Below are 8944 nucleotides of genomic sequence, written 5' to 3'. Positions count from 1 at the left end.
TTTTCAATGACATCACGGAATCATACACTGGTTTGGATAGATGATTTAATTTCAACCCCGTGTTGTGGACAGGGAGACTTTTCACTAGACCATGTTGCTCAAAGCCCCTTCCAATGTGGCCCTAAAAACTTTGAAGCATTTCTTCTTAATATCTAATCTAAACCTGTCCTCTGTCACTTTAAAGCCATTGTCCCTTGTCCTGTCATTATATGTCCTTGTAAAAAGTCCCTCTCCAGCTTTCCTGTAGCCTCTTTAGATACTGGAAAGTGCCCTAAGATCTCCCTGGAGACTTCTCTTTTCTAGGCTAAACAACCCAAATCCTCTCATCCTGTCTTCATAGGAGTAGTGTTCCATCCCTGTGTAGCCTCCTCTGGACTTTGTCCAGCAGATTCATGTCCTTCTTAAGTTGGGGAATCCCAGATGTGATTGCAGAACTCCAGCTGGAGTCCCAAGAGGAATAGAGGGGCGACAATCCTTTTCTTCTGCTTTTTCTGCTGCTGATTCTGGTACACAGATCTGTGGTGCAAACTTCATTCAAGTCACAGAATATTTTTGTGACTCTTTCATTTCTTTCTGTGTGGATTGCTATTGCTTTACATTATAGGCTGGGACAAAATGTCATACCAAAAGTACAGTAATTTCTTCCACAGAAGAAAGAAAATTTCCTCCCTGACATCTTGACAAAGGCTGGCGTTGATACTTGTTTTCATTTTGTGTGCCTCTATTTCATCCCTGTACAACAACTCAAATACCACCCTTACAAGTATGGTAGGTGCAATTAATTTAAAAGAGTCTGGGACCTGCTGCATTTGGGGGCCCTAGATATCAGGACAATGAGCCTCACTGTGTTCTACTGGTTATATTTTAGTTATTTCAGGCTTGAGATGCTCCTTGAAATGTTACATAAGTTGGAGAATCTTGGGCAAGTCAGGCAGCTGTTTCCAAGGCCTTCAATTATAAAGACACTCTGTGAATGAACAACTGGAAAAATACAGCTATAGGAACAGTGGTAGGCAATCAGCAGGAATCTCTGAAATTTAGAATCCAACCTGTAGAAAAATCCTGAGATTTGACAGCCAGGAGAACAGATTGGTGAAAATAAATAGGTTATCCAACCAGCACAGGGAAGTTGTGGATAATAATGCCTTCTCTGTTGCTTGGGCTCCATATCCTGGACAATGTCATGAAACACAGTTATTGTGCTACCAACAGAAAGTGCCAAGAGGCCCTGAGGGGACCTTTTCACTTGATACTACCACTGGGATTTATAAGTCAAACCCTTATCCCACCTGCACAAGCAATCCCAAATTCCAAGCACTGATAAATCCACTTTTAAAAAGCTTGTGGCTGACAGGTACAATCCAAGGAAGATACCAAAAGTGAAAGTAATTCATAACTGAACAAAACTTCCTTTCTTTCAAATTTCTACTTGGAATATACTTTTAAATATTTGTGTTTTCCTTGCTTAACAGTTTCTCTGCTTGCATTGTCCTTTTTGGTCCTTCTTCTCCTTGCTAGCTAGGAATCTAGAGCACAGCTCAAGAAAAGACAGTAAAATTAGATCATACTCAAGCTTGGTGTGAAAGTGTTTTAAAACTATGCACATCTACAAGGGTACTTAATTAAAGTAAATTATACTCTATTGCTCATTACAATACCTATATAAATTTAGTAACAATGAGGTTGTGATATCTTCACAACTGCATATATGTGAAGATTATTATTAGGTACACTACACACAGTGAAGCTTACCAACAAGGGAGAGAGATGTCAGTCAATATCTTTCATGTAAGAAGTAAAAAGAAGCAAATGCAAATATATAGGGTTATGTTTTGTTTTCTTCTATTTAAATTTTCTGGGAAGTCAGTTTCTGGGCGAAAACTGGAATTCAATGCTTCACTTTCAGAACATTGGAAGTGTCATTGAGGTAAAATGAAATTTTACAGCTCCATGAAGGCCTAAATGTGTCAGTCTGTATAAAGTAAACTGAGCATTGCTATGTCCCTGATGGGGGTGTGCTGAGCAGCACATCCACTCCCCACTGCACTGGGTGCTGTGTGCATCTATGTGGGAAGGGCACAGAAAGAAGAAGGTGCTGTTCCCTTTTTTGCTTTTTCACCTGGATTGTTTAGATTTGAAGATGTCCTCTGAGCATATTGCATGCTCAATCTTTTTTTTCAGACAGACACAGTTCCTTCAGACACTTGCAGAGGCCCAGAATAGACCTGGATCGATTCAGAGCCCCCATATTTGCCACACTCCTGCAACAAGGGTACACCAGGGTGGGCCAAAGAGGGGCATGCAGCCCCACAGAGCTCAAGAATTGTGTGTGAGGAAGCTTGGGCTTACATTGGGTTTATGTTCTTCAGTCTCCTGCTGTGTGAGCTCCAGAGTGATTTTTAAGGGCTGCTTCATGGGAATTGTGTTGTCATGGCTGGAGTCAAGGTATGCAGCACTCATCTGTTTGAAGAAACAATGAGGGAGAAATCTCTAGTAGATGAAGCCTTTGAAAGAGAGTTTCTTTTGACACTTCCTAGGCTTTTTAGAACTGAGGAATCAAACTTAATTGGAATTTAAAGACATGATATGGTAGGAATGACCGATGACACTTGATAGTTGAACCTGAATCAAATTTACAGAAAAAGTCACTTATAGGAAATATTTCAACACAGGGCACTTCAATATGTTCAAATATTTTCTCTTAACCCCTCAGCTCTTTAGATCATTATTCATAGTTCATAAATAATAGTCTAATGCCCACTAAAATACATATGACAAAATGTGCTTTTCCATGGGGTTGCAAAACCTAATGTATTTTTACATCTAGGTATATTCCTGGAGCAAATCAAATGCTGCAAAATGCCATGTAGTTTAATTGCATGTATAAACATACAATCAAAAGAGAAAACAACTGATTTTACTCGTTATCTTTATCATGACAGCTGTGGGCAAAAATATCATACTAATCTAAGGGCAGTCTTACTTTCTTCATCCTTACTAGTTTAATTTTCCATGTTGAAACTAGCTTTTAAACTGCCAAAAAGTAACTTAGTAATAATAACAACTATACTCTTTTTTAAAAATCTATTTTTGTTTTAAGCCAGCTAGTCGATTTCTGACAGGTAGTATAAACACAGAAAACTGTTCTGTAAACTGAGAAATAGCCACCCTAATAGAGTACAGTCATCATCTACAACTTGTATCAGACTACATCTCACAAAACTCACTTTCAAAAGACTTAAGCAATCATTACAGTCTTGATGAGGTACTGACAAAAAGGTAAATAAAAACACAAAAACCCACTTCCACTGTGGATTACTTTATAAATTCTGTCGGTCCACTATGTATTGTATGTTCTTCAGAGATTATGACTGATCCATGACATTTCTGAGACAGCCCATTGCAGTTGCAGTATTATGGCTTTAAATGTAATATTGGACATCACCATGAGAAAAGAATACCCCCAGGAGTCGGGGACAGAAGGTAATACAGTGGCTCTTTCAGTGGTGTGGGAGACATGGCAAACTGCTGCATAGCTGAACAGTTCCCCTTTGTTCTCTGTTCAGCTATGGATCCGATTTCTCTGAATTGGGCTTATTACAATAAATATAGATGCACAACATGATTATTTATGGGAAGAAAACAGACAAAAGAGGTTGAGTTGCTGGTACCTAAAACCTCATTTTCTGAGCTTCTCCCCTTGAGGCCCTTTTCATTTGTTGCACCATTGTATTCTCATTGTTGCTCAATGATACAAGCCTAAGCTGTTCATCAATTTACCCACTCCCCCAATCTCTTTCTCTCTCATGTGTGCTTCCTCTCTCTTCCCATGTTAATAGTTCCCCTGAAATCCTATCACTTTGCTGGAGGATTGATGTAAGTCTCCAGCAATTAACATAATTACAAGCCTGATTATCTTCTAATTGCATTATGAGTATTTGGTTATTCACTACACAAATTAGAGAAAATTAAAGAGGAGCAAGATCCTGTGGTGTGGGCGGTATGCTTTCTAAACTGTTATGATCATCTGAATGCTGTGAGATAACAAGAAGGTGAACACGTTTTTTATTCCTATTGGCTCACAGTTCTTCTTGTCATTGCGTAATTTCTTTTTTTTTTTAAACTGTGTTTCCTGTCACTGAAGGATGCAGTCCTACTTCATTTGTTTGGGCAAGTTTACTGACAACTTACAGTAAACTACAGTAAATACCATATTTTTCTATATAGATTTGGCAGAGTAAAATGATAGAAATTCAAATAAAAGGTACTCAGATGATAAGCTTCTCTACAACTGAGCAGCATCAATAATTCAAACACATAATTAAGGGATACTCTTTGTGGTGACAGGGGAATATAAAAACAAAAACCATCAAGAATTGCACATTCTTGCCTGTCTCTTCTTATGTTTTTGAGGTTATTGCATTATTAGTTAAATAATCAGGGATAAATTCAAATAGTGAGTAATTGCTAGAGGGCAGTTTTAAGCCTGAATTAGACTTTGATGCAGCAAAACCAATATAGGACAAAAGTCACTTTACTGTCAGCAAGGCCAGCAATGAAAAGGTGTTCTTGAAATGAACAGAATGGAATTTCATGGGGGGAAAATTAAGTAACTGGATATATTTTTAAATATATATATAAATATATATATATTTCTATATATATATATTTATATATATATTTTTATATATAATAAATATATATATATTTTATATATATAAATATATATATATTTATTATATATATATAATATATATTAATTAAGTAACTGGATATATTTTTATATATATTGGATATATATATGGATATATTTTTATATATATATTTATATATAATATATATTTTATATATATAAATATATATATTATATATATAAAATATATATATTATAATATATATTATTTATATATATAAATATATATATATATATTTCATATATATAAAATATATTATAAATATATTTTAAAAAGAAAATAATTGGAGTTTGACCAAAACATGGAGAGAAAAACTTATGACAGGGAAAGGGAGCAGACTTACAGAAAACATTGCCACATTTGCTGTTGTTTGGGTTGAAGATTGTGAATGCTGCTGGAAAAACAGCCATCTCATGCCTCATGCAGGACTAACCATCCTGTTACACACAAAAAAACAGTGTGGTAGGAGGTAAACCAGCTGAACTCCCCTGAGCAGTGCTTTGAGCATCATGTGCTGACTTCCACCCTAAGTAACTGCCAACTCTTCTTGTGTTTTGGGATAACTCGGTACCTGTCTGGTTATGAGCCAAATCCTGCTAATGTTCTTCATCTTACAGATGTGTTGTCAATATAAATTAACTTGGCAACTCTCAAAATTGGTGTCCCTGAATGAATTTACAGGATAATTTACATATTAGTGATCTAATATGAGTGAATATAACTTTGTCTTCTGTACCAAGGGACCTGTAGTACCCTCTTGGACATGACATTCCCAGATACAAATGGCAAATGGCACCAAGACAAAAGGGAATAAATGGATAACATTTGCTTATTTCAAAAGTGTCAGCAAACAATCTTCAGTCAGGAATTTTGCCTTCTGACCTGGGAACTGCATAGCGTGGAATTCAAACTTATGACCTAAGGCTTAGTAGATGTGAAGTGTTCACTATGAAAGCACATTTCTATTCACATAATTTCCTTAAATGTACCTGATGTACTCAGCATTCCCCTCTGGGTTTGGCTGAAGAATTAGGACCTAATGAACATAACTTTCCCAGCCAAGAAAAATGTACACTGCAAAACTCACTGCTATTTGCATGCAAACGGGAAATTTCAGCTTTGCTCTCTTCCCTGCATCTCCTTACACATCAACATGTGATTTGCTGTCCAGACTATTCCCAAAGACTTTCTATCAAAAAAATCACTAATAATACTCCCTGTCTGCAAACACCTCCTGTTGCTTAGACAGAAGTTGCAAAACTGGAAGCATGGATCCTAAATAGGGCTGCAATCCTTCAAGCAGGTCTCACTGACTTGTTTGATCTGTCTTATTCTAACTTCTCTATTCATACCTCCTTAGGATGGGCAGGAAAGGAATGACATCTTTCCACATCCTTTAGGACATAAAAGTACGTCTTCCTTTGTAGAGCTCTTAAGTCCTTAACTTCTGGACATTTACTAGTGAAAGAAACTGGCCATTAATATAACATCAATCTAAGACAAACTTAAAGGAAAAAGAGAACAATCTTAATTATCTATCATTCTACGATAGTCATTAAAAAAAATCTAACAACAGAAGAATTTTTTTTATAAAGAGATGTATACATGTTTTCATTTGATGTTGCCAAGTGTATACAGAAAACTCTGGGAACCAATCACCATGTGTTTCATCTGATCCATCCAGACAGAAAATAAAGAGAGAAGCCAAACACCATATGAATCCTTAACAGGATAATTTAAAAGTATTTTTCAAGTTCATTTAAAATAGATTCAACATTATAGTGAATTTTTTCAAGTACATTAAATTTAATGTAACTTTTTAAATCTCTATAGCTTTAATAGCTGCAGACAGTGGGCCAAATTCAGCTTTAATGTAAAACACACTAAATTTAATGAAAAGCTTCATTGAATTTACTGGCAATTTGCCCAGTTACCACAGAATTCAGTTTTGCACCGTCTTTCACATTCCTCCCACTGCTTCTCAAAGCTGTCATATGTATGTAGTCTAGAAGTTTTCAGAAGTCCAGGACTGGTAGTGAAAGTGGACTTAATAGTCTAATATCAAAGGGTCCATGGAGAAAAGCCACCCTGCAATTTTGCCACAGAAAGTAAACAACAGATCACCATTTTCACTGCTGCCTTTATAAAAGGCCATTTTTAAATTTCTACAAATACTTTGCTCTGAATGGCATCCCTGAAATTTAAACTGAAGCCTGGACTCCCAAATGAAACAATGAACTAGAAGGAAATAAATGAGGATTGTTTTTTTCTTTCACACTTGACACTCCCACTTTTACAAGAAATTCTGAGCATCGAATTATAGACAGAAGACACAAGCATTTCCTTGAAGAAATCCTGTGTAGCACATAAATAAAATTTCCATGACAGAGTGAAACTGAGACCCAAATAAATTGTCCATATGTGTTCTTTACATGTTATGCAAGCAATTCCTAGGAAGCAATACTCGTGACAGGATAGTCTAGAGCCATTTCAGATTTTTTTTAAACAGAAAGCAGGACTTGACTTAGAAGGCAGACAGTAATACTATGCCACAGCTATCCTCAAATTTGAAGTGTTATCTTCCTTTTTGATATAAAACTCCTCCACCACAGTAAAAAGAAAACAAAATATTGTTTCCTTGCTTCATTACTTTAGTAAGAAGAATTGATGACATGCTTAGGTGGCAGGAAAAATAATTTATTTCACTGTCACCTTATTTATTCACCTGCTGCAAGGTAAATAAAAGCTAAGTCACTTTTTATTTATTTAGCTTTTGCAAGACACTCATACTGAAATAGCTGGCATTATTTATTATATACAACCACTCTATTATACTGATCATAGAAAATAAAAACAGTGTGAAACCATCTACAACTCTTAACTTCACTCTTAATAGTTAATACTTGGTGAATGCCTTGTTTTTTTCACTCACCACTTTTCCAGTTTATAATGTGTTTTGAAAATAACAGTAATTTAACTTATTTCATGCTCAAAATGTTCCAGGAAAGTAAATGGTCCAAATGTAGCACTTTCCAGTGTCTAGGTTTTACCTGTTATCACAGACCTATTAGTATTAATTAGTAAAATCTCTTTGTTGTAACACTACCAAAAAAACCCAAAAAACCAATAAATATATTTGAAAATGCAGTTAGGAGCTGATCCCATGTTAATTTCTCAGAGAAATTTCCCACTAGGGCGTGGCTGAAAGCAGAGAAAGTGAGTTGGGATTGTACAGAGATTACTATGCATTAGCGTAAATCGTATCTTTTCCTGTGAAGTGAAGAATGGTATAAGCTCCACACTCAAAATGAGAGTATAAATTTGACTCAACAAAGCAGCTTGCTTGCAGGAACTTGCTTCACTCTCTCATTTCATAGCACAAATAAAATGCTTTTTTATCCTGCCTTTGGAAATAAAGTCAAACATTTTAAATAAAGTAAAATGTTCTATCAAGGGGACAAGCAAAGAAATTATGTTTCAGGAGATTGCCTGATAGTGAAATGAATGCAGGGTAAGAAGGTAACATGGCAAACTCATACAAGGCCACAGAAGTAAATATAGTGGCTTCAATTTTTTCTCTTTCATGTTGTCTTCAGCCCATGCAGCCCTGAACTCTTTGTTGTCACTTTGGTGGATTAGCAATTGGCTTTGACATTTGGCTGCCTCCTGCATGGGCAGACCTGCCAGAGCTGGCATAGTGGGTGTGCTTTTCCAGAAGTCTGTAGACAGTATTGAATTCGTACTCTTCTTAGCCATAACAAGAAGTTGTCACTTCTTGTCTCCACAGATTACAAACATGGGCAACATTCTGGTATGCACTGTGACTTCCTTTACAGTAAATAACAAGGTTACTTACTGTTGCAGTGTTTACCTATTGAAATACTGCTGTTTCAAGAATGCATTAATATCTTTTAAATTTCTTTTTTTTAAAACTTTCAAACCCTTGTCACTTTCAAATTTGTCAGAACTCTGATTTTGGAAATATGCAAAAGTTTTCTGAGAACATGAACATCATTTCCTCCCTTTGAGTTCCCCTGTTGCTATGCTAGAACCAGTCTGAGGCTCCACCTTTCAAATGGTCACTTACATATTTAAAATGATGGGAGCACATTTGGTGGGGGAAACTGAAACTACCAGCAAGAGGGAGGGCATTCACCTAAGTGGAAAATCCAGGTTCAAGCCTTTATGTAAAAAAGACAGAAGAACAAACTGACCTTTGTTCCCTCTTGGTTCACAGACATCCATTGGCT

The sequence above is a fragment of the Passer domesticus genome, chromosome 1, assembly GCF_036417665.1.
Source record: "Passer domesticus isolate bPasDom1 chromosome 1, bPasDom1.hap1, whole genome shotgun sequence".
NCBI classification, from domain to species: Eukaryota; Metazoa; Chordata; class Aves; order Passeriformes; family Passeridae; genus Passer; species Passer domesticus.
This window is presented reverse-complemented; position numbering follows the sequence as displayed.